This window comes from Ailuropoda melanoleuca, chromosome 5, assembly GCF_002007445.2.
Source record: "Ailuropoda melanoleuca isolate Jingjing chromosome 5, ASM200744v2, whole genome shotgun sequence".
NCBI lineage: Eukaryota > Metazoa > Chordata > Mammalia > Carnivora > Ursidae > Ailuropoda > Ailuropoda melanoleuca.
This window is the reverse complement of record NC_048222.1, coordinates 99776254-99795177: the sequence shown is the minus strand read 5'-3', so window position 1 is coordinate 99795177 and position 18924 is coordinate 99776254. Positions and strand designations below refer to the sequence as shown.

The window sequence follows — 18924 nt, the reverse complement described above, 5'->3', positions numbered from 1 at the left end:
TTAACAAAAATAAAAAAAAATCCTTGTCTATTTCTCATCCTGTCGTTAAACTCTCCAGTTGGTCATCATTACCCCTGAAGAGGTGAGTGAGGGATGAATATTGGCCAAGTCTGGATCCCAAATAACAACATAGTACTTTATATCTGTAACGCATTTGATCTTGGGATATCTAAGCACTGGAACTACCGATATATTGGAAAGGTTTTTAGTTGATAGTGCAGAGACAACAAGAAGGTAGTATGAGTATCATTATGTGTCCTATTTCAGAAGTAGCTTTCATAAAAACAGAGACAAACTTGCGCATGAGTGAAGATATGCAGATGGGAGCTGGTGTTTTGATTTTCACTTGGAATAGTAGAAAGTACACTGAAGGATATTCTTACTGCTAATGGTCAGCTCTTTCTACAACTGTGATTTATTTTACTAGAAGCTGGAACAGGTGTGGTCTATCTTTGCCAAAGTTCGTACCTGCCCTAGGCTTCAGGTTTCAGATCCGTGTAGTGAGATTGTTGAATGGCATGCAATCCAAGAACTTCTATCTTGTTACACGGACAGAATCCTGCCTTACTATTAAAGCCCTTATCTGAAAATCCAGTTTTGCATTTTGGATTTGGAGAAATTAAACTTACCTAATTTGAAGGATATCGGTAAGAAGTGTTATCTTAAGAAAAATTTCTTCATTGAAAAAGTCTTAACAAAATAAATATTAAAGTTATGCAGATGCATAAACTGAACACTTTCTTTTATTTCCCAAAATAAATGTCAACGTTGGCCAAGGACCAAACGTGGTACTTTTCAAAACTCGGAATAATTATTATTAAAGTTAACAGCAAGAAAAGAAGGAGGTCAAAGGAAAGGGTGTTCTGCTGCTTGGAATACAACATTTTTGCCATGAACTCGACGAAAAAATAAATATAAGTGGGGCAAAGGGAAAAAAAAATGTAGAGTTTCCATACTCCAATTAAATATAGGGTTTTCACCTTAGGTCAAATACCATTTACTGAAAATGCCTGACTTTATAAAAGAAGTCTTGTAATTGCCTTATTTCCTTTTAAAAATATACAGCGTTGTGCCAGCAGGTACATTTGTGTTGCTGTGCATGTGAGCAGTTCCCTGGAGGTGCTGTTGAATGTCATGCCCACTGCCTAGGAACCACTGTGTTTTTTAAGATGGCAGGAAAGTAAGTAATTGGGGCAGATCAGTTCGCTGACCCCGACTGCTATAAATGGCTACATGTAATGAGGATAGGTAGATCAACGGAGCTCAAGTTTTGAAGTGAAATTTTATCTTATTTCTGGCACCACAAATACTAACCTGATCCTTATCTGTCTAAGAAAAAACATTCCTCCTTAACAGGCCGGCATAACTCTTTACGATTTCCGCATACCTCTTGAAAATTATGAAAGACCTATTGTATTAAAACCTGGGATAAACAGGATCTTTAAGGCCTGTTCGTGTGAGCAGGTGAATCTGTAAATTTCCCTTTGTTTTAGAAATAACTGAAGAGACAAGTTTGTTCGGTGCTCTTCATATTTTTCACATTCTCCTCCCTGCTCCCCTGCCACTGCCCAGGCAGACAAGATTATGAAATAGGAAAAAAAAATGAAGACAATATTATTAAAACTCGTTTAGTCTATTTTTGCATACTAAAAAGTTCTAGACTGAGAGTCTAGAGATTTTCTTTTTAGTCTGCTTTGTGCCACTAGTGAGCTGTGCATTCTCAGCTGTTGTCCTTGCAAAAAATCCATCACTTCTCTCGGGCTTCCATTCATCAGACGCTCATTGAACCCCATTTTAGTGTTAAACTTCCTCGGTAAAAATAAATAAATAAATAAACATAAATAAGTTTTCCCACTTTTGTTTTCTTAATTTAAAAAAATCCTAAATATTATCATCTCTACATGCGTCTTACTTCAGAGGTTTCCTGAAATTTAAAATTCCAGGTTTCCAAAAATTGGAAATTCAGAGGCACCACATAGAGTGGAAATACTGTACACTTTGGAATTGTAAAACCCTGTCATTTAATGATATAACTTGACCCAGTAATTTATCTTCTCAAAACATGTTCCCCAAATGAAAAAATGAAGATTTGTGGCACTTCTAGGTAATATTCTTAGATTACAGGACCTGCATTAAGGACTTATTTTATAATTTACATAATGCATGATGAATAATAAAACACACTCCTGGACTCACCATCAGTTTAAGAAATGAGACGTTCCCAATGCCAATGCAGTGTCCACGTGCCACTCAACAATTACAGCCCTCTTCTTCCACTACTAGGGGAACCACTACTGTCAATTTTTTTGTTTATGACTTTTTGCATAGTGTTGTTTCCTTGCTACATATAGGTATCTCTAAACAACATATCTTTAAGTTCTGTATATATGGGGAATTTACATCAATGACATTTTACCTAATATATTCCTCTGCAAATTGTTTCATTCACTCTTCTTTGTCTTTGAGATTTACTTTTGCTAATGCAGTGATGATAACGATACAAACATTAATAATAATTCTAGTTTCTTGTTGATAGATATTCAAATTGTTTACAGTTTGAGGCTTTTATAAATGATGCCCTTTGAACATTCCCAAACAGCTCCTAGCTCAAGTTTACATGGGCTTCCCTATGACGTACCTACCAGGGATACTGCTGAGTCATTGAGAACATGCCTATATAGCTTTGCAAGATGTTAGATTTTTTTCCCCCAAACTAGGTGTGCAAATATATACTCCCACCAATTTCTGTAGAAACTGAATTTATTACTTATTCATTCAAAAGGAGAAGAAACTTCCTTCTGGCGTTTTTTTGGAGGTAATTCTTGAATAATGTTTTCAAGTCCTTTCAGGACGTTAGTTAATATGTTTTATTTTTTATTTATCTTTGTGAAATTTGGGGACATGTAGAATGACAAAAACCAGAATCAATTTTATCTAATTTTAAATTCTTTATAGAATTGAAAACCAAATTATTTTGTAATAATCCAACAGTCCTGGTTATTTATAGTAAAGTTGTGCTTGCAGCACAATAAATCATCAAAGCGGCTAGTGGTAATGGGCCAGAGGAAGGAGAGCAGTCACTCCTTTCTTCTCACTGAATGCTCTATAAGTTTTTATCTATAACTAAGACCTTTATGGACATGTTCAGACACCACCTACTAGACATCCCCACTTGATGGCTAGAAAGGCACCTCAAACTCAAAATATCCAAAAGCAAGCTTACCACTTCTCCTTATTCCAGCCCTTCCTGACCCAAAAATCCAGATCTTTTCACACCATTGGCTGTTATCACAATAAATGGATTCAGCCTGATTATTAAGGTAAAATAGCAATGATGATGTAGATTGATTCTGAACATTCACTATTCTACCATCTAGGAGAATTGGCTCAATATCTAGACAATAATAAAAAATAGTTAACGTTTGTTGAGAACGTTACTAGTTGCTTTACGTATCTTCATTTCATTGTACTCTCTGTTAGAACTGTGTGTTCTATGAACACAGTTCCACGAAACATTATAACAGTTGTTACAAGCTGATTAACAGTGAAGTTAATTACTATTTGTCTCTACCTTTTTATATCCTACCATCAATAAGAGCTAAGATCATATCCTCAGTGCTTTGTCTACTACATTGACATGAATAATATGTGAAGCAAAAATATGGTTTTTAAGATGTAATTGTTAAGTTTAGACATTGCTTATGTCCTCAGGGTAAACTTATTCAAATAAAATTTTCTACATCCTACCTTCTATTATCTAAATGAATTGAAAGATTTACTTTGTGTCTTTAAAATTCAGACTTAATAAGCAGACTATGTCACCCATAAAGTGCAGAATGCATTTCTAAGTGTTCAAGGTCATAGTTTTTCTACTAAAAGAGACTACGTTAAGAGTGAGAAAATGGACATCCTCCACAGATACACAAGTATGAAGGGAAGGTCATATAAAAAGAGTAAGCCATAGACAGCGTTTTCTATGTTGAAACTATAGCAAGGAGGCCCAGGAAAGCAGCTGGTGGCTGTGTCTTATAGAACCAGAAGAGACATTTGAGCTGGGCCAAGATGGAAGGAGGAATTTCAGTATTACCTAGTTCTCACAAGAACAGAGAATATTGTGAATATTTCAAGACATGTTTCAAGGATAAGAAGATCCTGCTATTAATTTGATTTCTCTTCAGCCCCAATTGGATGGAAGGGATATAAATGTCAGGAAGAAGTAACTTATAGTCTCTTTGCATGATCATCTATGTTGGCAAATCCAGAGAGTATTTTGGTATTTCGTTATCATAGTCTAGAGTGTAAAAACATACTAAATCACAGGAGTATTTAAACAAGAAAACTCAACATGAGAAAGATGACTCCAAAGCCAAAATAAGTTTTAGGGAGATCTATTCTCACACAATTTAATATCTAGACTCCTTCCTGGAGAGGCAGCATAGCGTAGGGGTCAAGAGTTCATTAGAGATCAAATGGTTAGGCTATGGACTGGCTGGTCTGTTACCAACTGCCTGGCTTGCTACTTACCAAATCAATGCCTTAAAGACAAATACTAAATTTTCTGTGCCTCAGTTTCCTCATCTATAAAATGTGAACATAATTAGCTACCTTTTTAGAGATAGCATGTGATGAAGTTAACATATAAAACAATTGGAAAAGTGCCTAGCATGTATAACAATTTTTCAAAAATGGTTTCCATCATCATCATCATCACCTAGGTACAGAGCCATCTTTCCCAAGTTTCAGGTTTAGAGACAGTAGTGGTTCAGAATTCAAATTACCCCTCTTGGTTGACACTGAACAAAACAAGCTTAATTTATCATACCACCATCAATGTGTTAAAAAACCAGAAGCACCATATTGTGAATTTCATTCTGACTCTACTATTTATTGATAATCAGGTCAGTAGGCTTTTTCATTTCTAAGATATGTTAGTTGCAAAGAAAAAGGGCTGAAATCTGAAAGCCCTTTTACACCAATTTCAGGGATAAAAAAACTCCTTCAGCTTTTTACATACACTGCAACTATGGACAGCTACTGCACAAGGAAAATAGATCAGTCGAAAGTCTTTAAAATTTTCTTGTATTTATTCTTAGGAAATGAATTTAAGCTCTATTAAAAATGTATTTAGTTCTCATATGACAATGTGTGTTTGTATTTATTATTAAATTATAAATGACAGAAAATGGTAGGTAACATTTCAAAGGTCAATGTTTTTAATTCTAATTGAATTGAGTTTATAAATTGTCCAAATGCAAAATTATATCTTTATTTTAACTTGCCTGGTGTTTGGTGGCTTATTGTTTGCTCACTTCCTTAATAAATAGCTACAGTGCTTACACCTTGTTTTGGGAGTAAAAGAGAAATGTATTAAGGCATCCAGGGCAACACCAGAGTAACCATGACGTGAAGACTCTTCACCACAGGACAAACAGAAAACCCAGCTTGCAAAAACCACAGAAAAAAATTACTCAATCCTTCCCAATTATGCCAATTATTCTAAACTTAATCTTAACTGAGCTTTCCACAAACAGTTTATTTTCTATGTTTCCTAAGGATCTATTGGGGGAGCCAGAGTCTACTTAATAGGCTCAATTCAACATCTTGAAATAATTCCCCCCTAAAAAGGTTTTTTCATTTTTTAAACCCCTATAGCAATACATCTATTCCTCTTATGACATTTACTGCTCTGTTCCTGTGTTTCAATGGTCTGAGCCATTGTTTTCACTAAATCCTGTAGTGGGAAAGGAGGGAAAGTAGTATAGTTTTATTTCTCAAACCCGTATGATATTCAAGAAACGTCACGTATATTCTGTAACTTAAGCCTTTTAAAAGCCCTTGAATAAGCATTAATATTATTTCTATTATCTAGATGAGAAAACTGAGGGCCAGAGAAATTAAAGTGTATTACACTGTGCTGTTCTGATTTCAAAGCCCAAAACCTTTCCATGAAGAATGAGCTCTAATTCATTTTTTAATCTCCACAGAGCTGAACATAAATCTTTATTCAAAGAAATTATCAAGGAATGAAAGAAAATAAATACTACTTACTCTATATATCAAATAATAACATTTGTCACTTATGTTCTCTGAAAAATTTTTTGTAACTGACTATGCTATACTAAATTACACACAAGCACATATACAAAATTTTTAAAAAAGCTATCTAGAGTTAAGGATGAATAAGCTTAAAGCATGTTAACAATGTTTAAATATTTGAGAGTATCAAATAGAACTTTAAAGATTTCCTTTTCCTTGTGTATTTAACTTACATACATATGTAAACAAGTAAATAGTCTTTATTCTTAGATATGATTCTCTCATTCTATGAAATACACGGGGTTCAGTTGGGTTGAATTTTATTGGTAAGCTCAATTATTTAACAAAGATTGATTACACACCTGCGATGTGGTTTATTCTTTTTAAAAAGTACAAGAAGACTTTTAAAAATGGATATTGCCATTGAACAGCAGCTCCTGTCTTTACTTTACCAAATAGTGGATTGCATGTGCTTTAAGATATGCAAACCATGTTTGAAGTAAAAGCCACAGAATAAAAGATTTATTTTAGTAAAACAGATTATCCTATAGCAAACAATTTTCATGTGTCATAATAAATCATACTTATGCTAGTTGGCATATTGTAAGCTGCCTGGGGAGAGGCCCACATAACAAGTGCCTAAAGGAGGCCTCTGGCCAACAGCCCGCAAGGACCTGAGGCCCTCAGTACAATAGCTTTCAAAAGGGTGAAGCCTGCTAGCAACCATGAGAGTGAATTTGGAAAGGGATTCTTCTCTGACTGTGCCTTCAGATAAGACGGCAGCCCCTGCAAATCCTTCAGTTGTAACATCGTGAGAGACTTTGAGGCAGAGGATCTAGCTATGCTGGGTTCAGGTGCCTGACTCATAGACACTTTGAGATTATAAATCTTCACTGCTTTAAACCACTGAGTCTTGGTGTAATTCTTACACACTGAAAGAAAACTAATATTTCAATAGCATAAAATAACTGGATTAAAAGGGTCAAAATAAATGATGACTTGGAGACTATTTGTAAAATACACACACGCATGTACACAAACAGCATTTAGGATCATAATTTCTAGAACCAGAATGCTAAGTGTCAATCCCAACCCTGGTACTTATAATTGTGTGACCTGGTAAAAAACTTTTGAGCCATCTTCTGTCTCTTCATCTGCAAAGGGGAAATAATAACAGCAATATTTAATCTATTTTGTAGCAAAGAGTGATGTGCTTAGAATATGACTTGGTACATTGTAATTGCAATATAAATGTGAGCTATTCTCATTATTTTGGCATCTAGCATTTTACCTGATACATAGTCCAGTAAACATGCATCTCTTCCACATCCACATTTGGTCAACCTGATGGGACTGATTCTCTAAGAATTAAGCATTTCCAAAGCTTACCTATATCCCATTGTCTGAACACAATGTATCTGTAAGAAAAATTCTAAATTAAATAGATTTTTTTAAATTTAAAAGTCTGCTCACATCACTGCACAGGTTAAGTGTATCATCTAGACAGCCGAAATATGTGACTGGTTTTTTGATGCATTCACTTCTGAAAAAAGAGACCAGAGAGGCCTTTTACATAATCAATGAAGCAAAAGAAGGGAGAGAGAAAACTCATAAAAAAAACTCTCAAGAGAATAAAAAGAGAGAGAGAGATTTAGAGACTATATGCAGCAACTTTCTTCCAAAAAGGGATTATATGTAGTCTCTCCATAACAGAAAAGAACAGAATCAGGGCAATGGAAGTTCTATGTGTTGTATGCTGATTGTTTTACCTGAATTTTTTTTTTAATCTTTCAAAACAAAATGTGCTTTTTATCAACTTCTCATTGTTTTCTCTTCTCATTGAGCAAAAAGAGTTGTATGGTTCCGACATCAGCTGATATGGTAAAAGAGACCCACTGAAAGGTGGAAATGCTTTTTAGCACTCAGAAAAGCATCCATAAGGACCAGGCTCTTGGTAGACTCTTATCTGAACGCCGTGGGTGTGTGAATTTCAAGTCTCAAGCCTTGTGAGAACAGATTGAGGCACATTTCTGGTATTCCTCCCCAGTGGGATCGGAAATACCCATGAAGAAAGTTTCTCATGCACTCTTTGCCAAACTATTTGCTCACTCTAAACTCCCACAATTCGTTTTTCTGCAGTGAATTCTAATTTGCTTCAAAAAATAAATATAATACCAACATAGAAGAAAACTCCTTGCTGTTCAATGACACTGTCAGATAAAATCAAAATGATATTCAAAAATTAGTAGGGCAGAAGATAATCTCTTTGGCAATTTGATTCTTTTTGGGGTGAATAGCTACTGAGTAGAGGAAGGCTTTTTTTTAGACTTTCCCACTGGATGCCTTCCGCAGGAATCTGTCACAGATTTTATAGTCAACAACTATCTTATTTCTAGAACAACATAGATTCTTCATCCTTTACATATATAAAGAGAAGTCAGCATTCAAGCTTCTCATTCGTCTATCTATCCAGTAGCCTTGTGCTTGAAGCCTCAAAGATATTAAATGACTCTTATCCTTAAAATCTAAAAGAAGTTAGACCCAACCCAATGGAAATCAGAGTCCCCTAAAAGGAATTCAATACACTATGCTGATTATTTCAATGTAATTTTTGAAGTGATTTTTTTTGGGGGGGGGGATAAGTGTATTAGATGAAAATACTAAAAGAATTTTTGTAGAAACATGTTTACATTTTTTAGTCTATTGATATGAGGATTAAGGAGAAAAGTAGAAAGGGGGATATTAGAAATTACAGATAAGGTGGGGTTTTTTTAAAGATTTTATTCATTTATTTGAGGGAGAGAGGGGAGTGAGAGAGGGCAGGAGCAGGGGGAGGGAGAGGAGCAGGGGGAGAGGCAATCCCTGATGTGGGGCTCGATTCCAGAACCCTGGGATCATGATCTGAGCTGAAGGCAGATACTTCAGTGGATGAGCCACCCAGGTGCCCCAGAAATTGCTGATAAAGTTAATGCAAAATTGAAAGTAAAAAATTATAACCAATTTTGCATTGCTAGTGATTTGGAAGGCAAGTCATCAAAAACAATAGGCTCTAGAGAACAGGATCAACTTGGTTAAGTGAGTCAAGGTGCATTACAGATGCTGCTATCCAATCAGATATACTCCACCAACTGTCAGAACATTGGAAATGCCCTTAGTCTCATCTTATCTTGAGTTAAAGGGTCCTAAGCAGCACTGCAGATTATCTTGTAAGAGTCCTGAAGAAACGGGATTATTGACAAGACAGGTCAGGTTTACATCAGCAGAGAACCTCCTTGTCCAGGACAAGTGGACCATGTGAGCGAGTGCTGTAAGAGTCCTTGGGCATTGAATGTATCAGTTGAATATAGAAGAACTTATTTTAATTAACTGATTTAATCCCTTTCTTCATGAGTTTTTTCCATAAATCTAATAAAAATCTAGAAACTAATTTGGTTACATTGCCCACTATTTATAATGAGTAGTGGACTGGCCAAGATACTTTTGGCAGAAATAAAACAAGCTGAAGAAAATAACCATATAAAATATATGAAGTGGAACGTTGGTCACACATAGATAAGTGAGGGCTATTACCTTTTCCAAAAACTGCTACTGTTGAATAACTCTTTCCAAAGTTGACTTTCAGTCATCTCAGAAATGATACCTTTCCTTAAAACTTCTACGGGAGGTAACTTTGACAAGTTAGGTTTTCCAGAAGGACCAGTTGTAGTAAAATGCATCCAAATAGCAAGACTACTTCCCCAAAATGTTGAAAGACCTCTGCGTGCAAAATGGGACGTGGCATGCACTGTTCACTCTCTTTCTATGCAAATGACATCTCTCATCCCAGATGTCATTTGGTCAGAACAGGGTCACTAAGAAATAAAATCAATGAGGTTTTTCTAAACATGCTGGCAAATGGTGTCTAAATGAAAATGATGTTTGCTGTACACCAGTGTCCACTGTTCACGCTGTGGTTGCTTAAAGCCCAAATCTCTAATAAATTTGGGAGATTCCTGGACTATTTTCACATTTCCTGTGTAAGTAACTGTCCTCTTTACTACACAGTCTTTCACAGATGTACCTATAAGGATAGCGGCTCTTAAAATGGGTCCAGCTGAAAGAAAACAACTCTTTTCAGAAATGACCCAGGTCAGGAGGCTTCCTGGTTTTTATTGCCACTTCAAAGCCAAACCAGATAAACTAGCTTAAGGTACTACTTTGACATTGAATGGAATTCGATACAGCTGTCTGAGTCACACGAGTTTTGTGATCACAGGAATTTTGCTTGAATGTCTCGCCTCTCGCCCATATATGGTAGAGTCCCCTGAGCTCTCTGTTAGTTTGTGTCAAGAATTTCTCTTCTATTCCCTGACCCATCAGAATGAGGACTTCCGGTGGTTCTGAGAGGTCCATCCCTCATTGTTACAGAAAGTCACATGAGAGTCGTTAGCTCCGATACTCAATTTAAACTGTTTATGTTTCCTTTCCAGTATGCTCCCACCGGCAGCAGGGACCGCAAGTGGAGCCTGTCAGCTGGAAAGGCAAATGCCTGGATGCCACGTTTTCCATCTCTTTTAGATATCCTTGACTCATACATCCTGTCTGGGCTAATGTTGGTTTTCTGATTGCAGTGTGTCTGGAGTCTTAACAAGTGCCCAAGCCACCCTCAAAGGGCCACTGCTTGTTTCAAGTAGCCCTTGTGCTTCCCTTGACCTCCCTGTCCCTCTCCAATTGCACTTAGGAGTCTACGTAGACGCATTTTTTTTTTTTTACCAGAAAAATGATCCTTTCCTTCAAGCCACTCTGTCATGTTGGTTTGTCTAGTACTTCAAATATAATTTGACTAGGAAATGTCTAAGCCTAGATAGGAGCAGATGACTTTCCAGAAGAGACAAGCTAGAGTAGGGCTTTAAAAGGAAACCTTCCATTTCTAAAGAGAATCTCATCAGAGTTGTTCTTATTGTGCTTAGGAAATGACCCCAGTCGAAAATAAAGGTGGCATGTGAAAAATGGAATATCCCCTGGAGTTTCTGGTTGCTTCTGCAGTTATGTCTAAGGCTTTCCCTTTTTCTGTTCAGCTTCAATATTAAATACAGGAGCCAAAAATCATCTTCTGAGAATAGAGCAAGAGATCAGTTCAACCGAGAACATTAGGCAGAAGCGAAGAGCTGGAAGAAATATATTGATCTTTTTCTTTTGAATGTCTTCAGTGTAATGCCAGGTTAAAAAAAAATAGCTAGAGGCTAAACAAGAAAGAGTATCACATCCAAATGCCAAAATATTTGGGTGCCACCTTCACTATTTTTTAAGCTGGTCATTTATACAAACGCTTTTGTTCACATTCAAACTATTATCCAGAATTTTTCATCAAAATTTCTCACATGGAAAGTGTGCACCCATAACTGATTTTTTAATTGATCTAATATTAACAAAATTATAATTTAAAACGACTTATGGCTTCCTTCCAATGGAAGATTTATTTTCTTATGTTCAGGGAAATTTTTTTTAAGAAAGTTTGGTGCATATAAATAGTCTGCCAAATAACCAGAATTTGACATAAACTAAATATTTGCAAATGTTCCAGAAATTCAGAGACATCATTTTGTTTTGTTTTTCCTTTTTTTCCCTCCCATTTTTCCATGGGTTCCAGCACTTCCTGTCCCAAGTTGTGACAAGAAAAGAAACTACCAAAATACAACAGAAAAAGCAGTAACTGTCCTATGATTTAAGAATTCAACTAGAATATCAGGAGATATTAGCAACTTCATAGGCTCTCTTGATCGGAAAACATAAATGTTTTCAATTGTTACATATGTAATAACCATCTCCTTTGAAGTCTGGCTATAAGCAGCATTCAATCAAAAAGAAAAATAAACATTTAAAAAGTAGGGGTTATGACAGAAGATTATAGGGCAAGTTGATATTGATCATTGTTAATTGTAGAACCATGACAGTTACAATAGTTGGTTGGTTTCCCCACCCCCATATGTTGAAGATGGCCCACACAAGACATTAATCATGAATTAATAACTATTAATCATTGGTAGGTTTTTCATTATTAACTTATAATTTATATTGAAGAATAAATCAATTCTTTAAATAAATCTAGAGTACAGTAGTATGATCCATTCTTAAAGCCTAGTTTAGCCATTTAATTATTTGAATTTAAGCTATGTCAAAGACATTTTGCCAATATGTCATTTTTCCTTAAAACTTCACATATTTAAGTATTTATTATTTTATCTTTCTTTATTCTGTCATAACTTGAAGATATTTAAAAGAAACTCCTTCCAGAGAGACAAGCACAATTCCCAGAGCTCACATATCTCTTCCAAGTTTGAATTTCCCCAACTGATCTAAATGAAGAAAACTGCATTAGAAATGAAGCACTGAAGGCTCATGCTTTAGAAACTAGGTTGTATCATCATTAAAGTGTAAACATTTTTTTTTAGAAGATCCTCTCTTTCTATTCTTTCTTTCTTTTTTTTTTTTTTAAGATTTTATTTATTTATATGACAGAGAGAGACAGCCAGAAAGAGAGGGAACACAGGCAGGGGGAGTGGGAGAGGAAGAAGCAGGCTCCCAGTGGAGGAGCCTGATGTGGGGCTCGATCCCAGAATGCCGGGATCACGCCCTGAGCCGAAGGCAGACGCTTAATGACTGAGCCCCCCAGGCGCCCCTAAAGTGTAAACATTAATCCTTTTGTAAGCCAAACCACATCACCCTTGACTGTCACTGGTCTCAAAGAAAAAAAAATTCAGTAGATTTTTCAAAGAGTGGAATATTTAAATTCATATGTTCATACTGCTCACAAAAGACCATTTCAGTTTTTCAACTCAAAAAAAGCTTCCTATTAAAAAATACCTGCGTTAAACTAGAACTGAAAAAATATTGCATAACAGAAGATATACGATCATGTCAGCAGTATACACAGCTGAGTATCAGTAGATCAGCTAGTTGTCCAACTAATTTTCAGTCAACAGGGAACAACTCCATCATTACCACACACATCAACTTTAGTCAGGTGACTGAATGTCTTAGAATCAAGCATTTCTTCCTGTTTCCTAACTAAATGACTCCTGATCACTTTATTTTCTGGCCCAACCCCCTGAAATATTGCTATCTGTACCCATCTTACGGAACAAGCCATTGCTGTGAGGTGTGATGGAGGATATGCTGCAGAAAAAATCCACTTTACCATAACTTCCCCACTCATCTGCTAAAGCATCCGAAATACCTCCAGTTCAAAAACATTTCTTCACGTTTTTTTCTTTAATGATCCTTCAGCAATTCCAGCAAATTAAACTGATTCCCACAAAACCAAATCACATCTATTTTCCTGCCAGGAGAGATTCAGAATTCTCTTGGAGATGCAGAGAAACTAATCCTGAACGAAATTGAAAGGGTACAGAGAAAGAAGCGAGAGCTGCTTCAGAGAAAATGGTTAATATTTTAGGGCAGAGTCTCTCTACAATGATAAATTATTTCTTCTGCTCCTTAAATTGTCTCTACATTTTATCTTTTCACTCTTCAATCTCTTTGCCTCGACTGCTTGCCCTCAACTATAATTGCTTCTATTGCTCCTTTATGAGTCATAGTAGATTTAGCTAAGTCCACCTTGGAAAATTCTACTGGAAAGAGAACACCTGATAAAGTGATATCTCAGTGAATTACTGTTTCTCTTCCCAGCATTCCTATCCATATTTGGACTCTGTAGCCATGGCAGAGCCATTTTTCTTGTATTAAGAACACAGTAAAATCTTTCATGTAATACACTTATTCTATGGTTAAATCACTCCTTTCTTAGAAAAATGTCTGCTTAGAAAATGATATATTTGATATACTACTTTGGAAAATTTAGGGGCTGTGAGAGATGATTAGCAGGCTTTCCCTTGCTCATCATGAAAGTGAAGGGGGAAAAAAAAAGAAACCCAATGAAAAAAATGTGCTTGGATGAAGAATTTAACATCCCAGTGGAAATTCTGTAAATCTCAAGACATTCTGAATGATGTTTAACAGGCCTCTACCTACCTCTGCAAAGGAAAAGAAAAGCGAGGGGGTGGAGAAAGCATGCACTTGATCTGTGATGCAATGCTTAGAAGTCTTACAAAAGGTCTTTTGATCCCTTTCACCTACAGTAGTTGAGCTCTGAGAGACAGCACCTTTGTATTCTGCTCTTGCCGGCTAAGTACATCAGTGATGCCGGAAATCAAGAACTGGGTTCTGAGTCTAGGAAACCTTAAGGGATCCAGTAGATTCCAAATTATTCTGATCTCTTCTCTTGGCCAGAGTAGAAATGTTCCATCGCACTTCACACCTATGTTCCTTTATGTGATTTTAGGGAGCACATTGGCACACCTTAGAATATTATTTATGTTTGGCAGTTGCTCCAAGGGCAAGAACACTTTCACTGCTCTCCAGCATGCTGCACTCTTCTGTCATCTAGTTTTAGCAAGACTGCTGCCCAAGAAAAACCTCATCAGGTTTCAAACCAAAAAAAAAAAAAAAAAATTCCAAATAGTGGACAAGTATACAAATTCTCACATAGAGAATAAGGGAACCAGGAAAGAGCCCCTGTGGGTGAGATTACATTAGCCCAAAGATTGCCAGTTAACCCTGGCAATCAGGGAAGATAGCCCTCCTCAAGATCACAGAACACCCCAGTGATGACATTTACACATGCACATGTGTTAACATGGTGAGAGGCAGGCGTGAAGCAATTTTCCCACTTCCTGTTTCACTTGATAAGCATTACATTCATCACTGGAGGCTGCCCAACATCTCTGAAACATAATATCCTTATATATTGGATGTTTCCCACATTATGAGTCCCGCCATCCCAGGGGGGGTAAAAACAAACAGAAAACTCACATCTCTAGGCTTCTTTACTGCACAGAAACTAAACCCTACCAATCAGACTTACCTAGGTAATGCTTGGATTCATGAGTGAGACAGTATACAGGGATATTGATCTTCCAACAAGTGTTTTTGGAGATATCCAAGTTTGGGGTCTTTGCAGGCACAGCTTCTGGCATCTAGACCCAACTATCATGAACATAGCCATAGTGTTTTCATTTGGGAAGCCTCTATATTCTGGTTGGGTATAGTTTTTGCAATCTTCTTCTCTGGTCATCCTGGCAATAACCTCTAATCGATTTTTTTTTCCTGCTTAAATTATTCGGGATGAATTCCTTTGTTTGCAATGAGGACATTGAGCAACACATCACCTCCGTCTTTTTCATTCCCCCTTTGCTGAATATTATTTGATGTTGGTTCAGTATATAAGCATTTCCCTATCTGTTCTGCCTACCCAAGTTATGCTTTTCAATGCTCATGTCTATGGTGACAACGAAAGAAATGACCAACCTCCTCCTTTAATAGAATCAACAAAGTTGTGATAAGAGCTGTACAAAGTGAGTCAACGGACCTAATTATTTCTCTTGCAGATTATACCAGCAGACGTAATGATAAAAGAATGATGTCAACTGAACAAGCACCACTGGGTATATGGCTGCTATGAATTAATTTATAAACAGGGACATCCAGAGGGATGTATCTGGGGGTGGAGGGATCTTCTAAAATGGCTCCCGATGACTCCCATCTCTTAGTAGTCACACTCTTCTGTACTTCCTAACACTTGTGTGTGGGTGACATCCAATAATTTGCTTCTAAGGAATAGAATACAATAAGTGTGATGAACTGTCACTCCTGAGATTTGGTTATAAAAGTCTGTGACTTCTGTCTTGGTTGTGCTCTATCCTTCTCATGTGTTTGCTCTGAGGAAGTAAGCTAGAAGTAACCGCTCTGTCAGCTGTCCCAAGGACAGAACCACTTAACAAGGAACTAAGGGAGGCCTACAGCCAGAAACTGATAGGGACCGGAGATGCTGAGTCCAACAGCCCTCAGGTGCCAGTAACCACCTGAGCAGGCATGGAGGTGAATCCTTTCCCAGTTGAGCCTTGAGATGATGGCACTTCAACCAATACCTTTACTTCAGCCTTGTGAGACACCCAGGTCACAGGGACCCAGCTAAGCTATGCCCAGATTCCTGACCCCTAGAAACTCTGAGCTAATAAATGTTGTTTTGAGGCACTAGCTTTTGATAGAACGTATTGTGTGGAAATAGATAACTAAACAAAATGAAAGACATATCTCTTAAAAATATAAATTTGGGGAATTAAGGCCTTCAATAGCATTCTTAAAAATAAGAAGCCTTGTTTGAGTTTTCTTTTATTGCATAGTGCAGTTAAGGTCAGAGACTTGAACAACAGCATGACACATTATGGCTGAAATGGTGCAAGAGGCTTATGAGGAAAAGGAGGGCCGGGGGTGGGTGGGTTCCTCTCACTGGGAGAGAAACTTTGAGTGAATTTGCTTACAGGTGATTTTGGGGAGGATGGTTTAGTAGGCAGCACGAAACATAAATCTCTTTTCCTCCGCATGAAACATTCAGTAAACTCTACCTTATTCTTTAAAGCATTTCAAGTTAAAGCTGAGGAGAAAGTGAGGTAATAAGACCTGCCGAGGAGCATCTCAGACCAGAAAATTCTGGTTAAAATAAACTGAGAGCCTCCCTTTCATTAGGGAGTGATATTTCCATAAACTCAATGTCTAAGAAGTGCAAATGGGCAAGAATAACTAATTAAGATCATCCTTTGAAAAATAACACAGGTATATTAGTCATTACAATGTAATCAGGAGCATTTTAGTGGCCAAATGAATGAGATACATTAGTTTGCGCTTTCAGAAGGAATTATGAGGAAGGACAGGAATACTTTGGAGGACAGCCTGCTACCAGTTTAAAAGGGTAGGTCATCATATAATTCATATAACTCATCCATTTGTTTTCATGCATGGCAATTTCTTCACCTGACAATGAGGCAGTCTCAATTTTCATGCTAGGAGATCAATGTTCTAAAGAGGTAATAAATCTGGGATTATCTCAGAAAAATAAAAAGAGGATAGCAAATACTCTTTGGAAAACACAGCATAATAATGTGAATTATAAATCCTGTGTTCATATATTTACTCACAATAAAACACTAATGGACTCAAGAGAACATCTAGCTTATTTCTCACTGTCTTGGATGAGAACATCCAATTAACCTTGATAGTTATCTATTAAAAGCTCACATATCTCCATGAAAGGTAATTCTACAATACTCTTTATTAGCCCATTTCAGAGACAAGTATATCTGACAAAATTCTCAGACATTTTTTATCACACTTCATGTCAATTATTGGATACCTTACCATCCCAGGCTCAAAATGGATCCTAGAACTGTTCACTTTGCCAGAAAAGCCTGTCTAAGCTCTTTTCCTACTTAGTAATTCTGTACACCTCTGCTAAAACTTAAACATTTTCTTTCATTCTAACCCTGTTCCTACTAATTGCTACTTAATTCCATTTTCTCACCTCCTCCGTTGCCTTTATTTTTCCATCCACTACTTACAGATTGCTCACTTTGGTGCAAGTACCCTTGAAACTCTTATGAATTATGGAAGCCAACGAAATATAAGACTTTCACAAGCAATAACAGATCCAGTGCAATCAGAGGCTAAAGTCTAACAAAGGTAACAATTTGGGGAAAGGGAATGATGGCTGATGACAGAATTGAACAAGGAAGAGTACATGCCCACCCCCAGCAAATGACCTGCAACAAATTCCACCAGAAGCATAAAGCCTGAGGGTAGAGGAGGAGATCATTCCCCAGAGTAACACTGAGACACCATCCTCAATCATCGGAAAGAAAGACAATCAATCTGAACACCAAAATCAATGACTTTCTTTCACTCCCTCCAACAAAAACAGCCCCTCTCCTGAAGCTCATGAGAGTTGGCTATCCTGTTTGTTATTCTTCCCTCTCAAATTCTAAGTTCCTCTTTTATAAGGAACGTCGTCATCTGTCTCAAAATAAATTTTACCCCAACAAAAAAACTTCAGCATCCATCCATCATTCACTGGGCCACGCAGCTGTCAGGACTGCAACAACCTCCACTCCTCCTCAAGAGCCCTCTGGGAAGCTGTGCCTGGGATATTACCATCGCCAGGGTTACTCTGGCACAAAGGGTTACGTCTTTCTCTCTTCCAACAGACACACAGAACATTCAGCTCGAACATCATCTCTTCCAGAATGGCTTCTCTCAACGCTTAGGCTGCACTGACTTCCCTCCTCTGAGATCCCACATCACCATAACCCCACAGTAATCTAACCGTGTCACACGATAGTTCTGCACTGCAGAGAACCTACAGATGACTCAAGAAATATTTGTGGAACCAAACCTATTTTCCCCTGTTGAACACTCCAGCATTTCCATCACATGTACTTAACCTCCAGAACTTTTCATCTCCTAACGCTCTCTCCTAGGAATCTTCCTTACTTCTCTCTCATATTTTAAGACTCATCACCCACTCTCTTCCTGTCCCTTCAGTGAGACGCCATACACAGGTCAGTGTAGGAATCTGCACCCTGCTGTGGTCTCGACATTGGCCCATGATCATTCCTAGTTATCAGTCATGTGCTCCTCTCTGCAAGAGGCTATTCCAACTCACCTTTACTTTCTTCAGTGCTACTATCCAAATTGAGCTCTATTACTTTCAGTGCATGCATAAATTTTTCAGTCCCCTACAACACAAAGAAAATAGAACTTCTTTCTATTTCCTATATTTCAACCATCCCACTATAAATATCTCTATGTTCAGGCTCATCCTTTACAAATGGTGTATGTGTGTGTTTTTTGCTGAGGCTGTAAACCCTTAGAAATTGGGTGGGAATAAGGGCAATGACTCTTAACTTATTCACATTTTTACAGGGGGCAAAATAGTGCTTGGGACATAATATTAATAAACACTTTTAAAATCTTTTTTCTCATTAAGATAGAGAAGGAAGTAAAGAGGAGAAAAGCCAC

At 37.2% G+C, this 18924-nt stretch overlaps 1 pseudogene; it reads left to right on the top strand.

Annotated features, from left to right (window-relative positions):
• The window catches only part of LOC100480421, a 182752-nt pseudogene extending 172112 nt beyond the window's left edge, over window positions 1-10640 (top strand).
• The last annotated feature ends 8284 nt before the right edge of the window (window positions 10641-18924 follow it).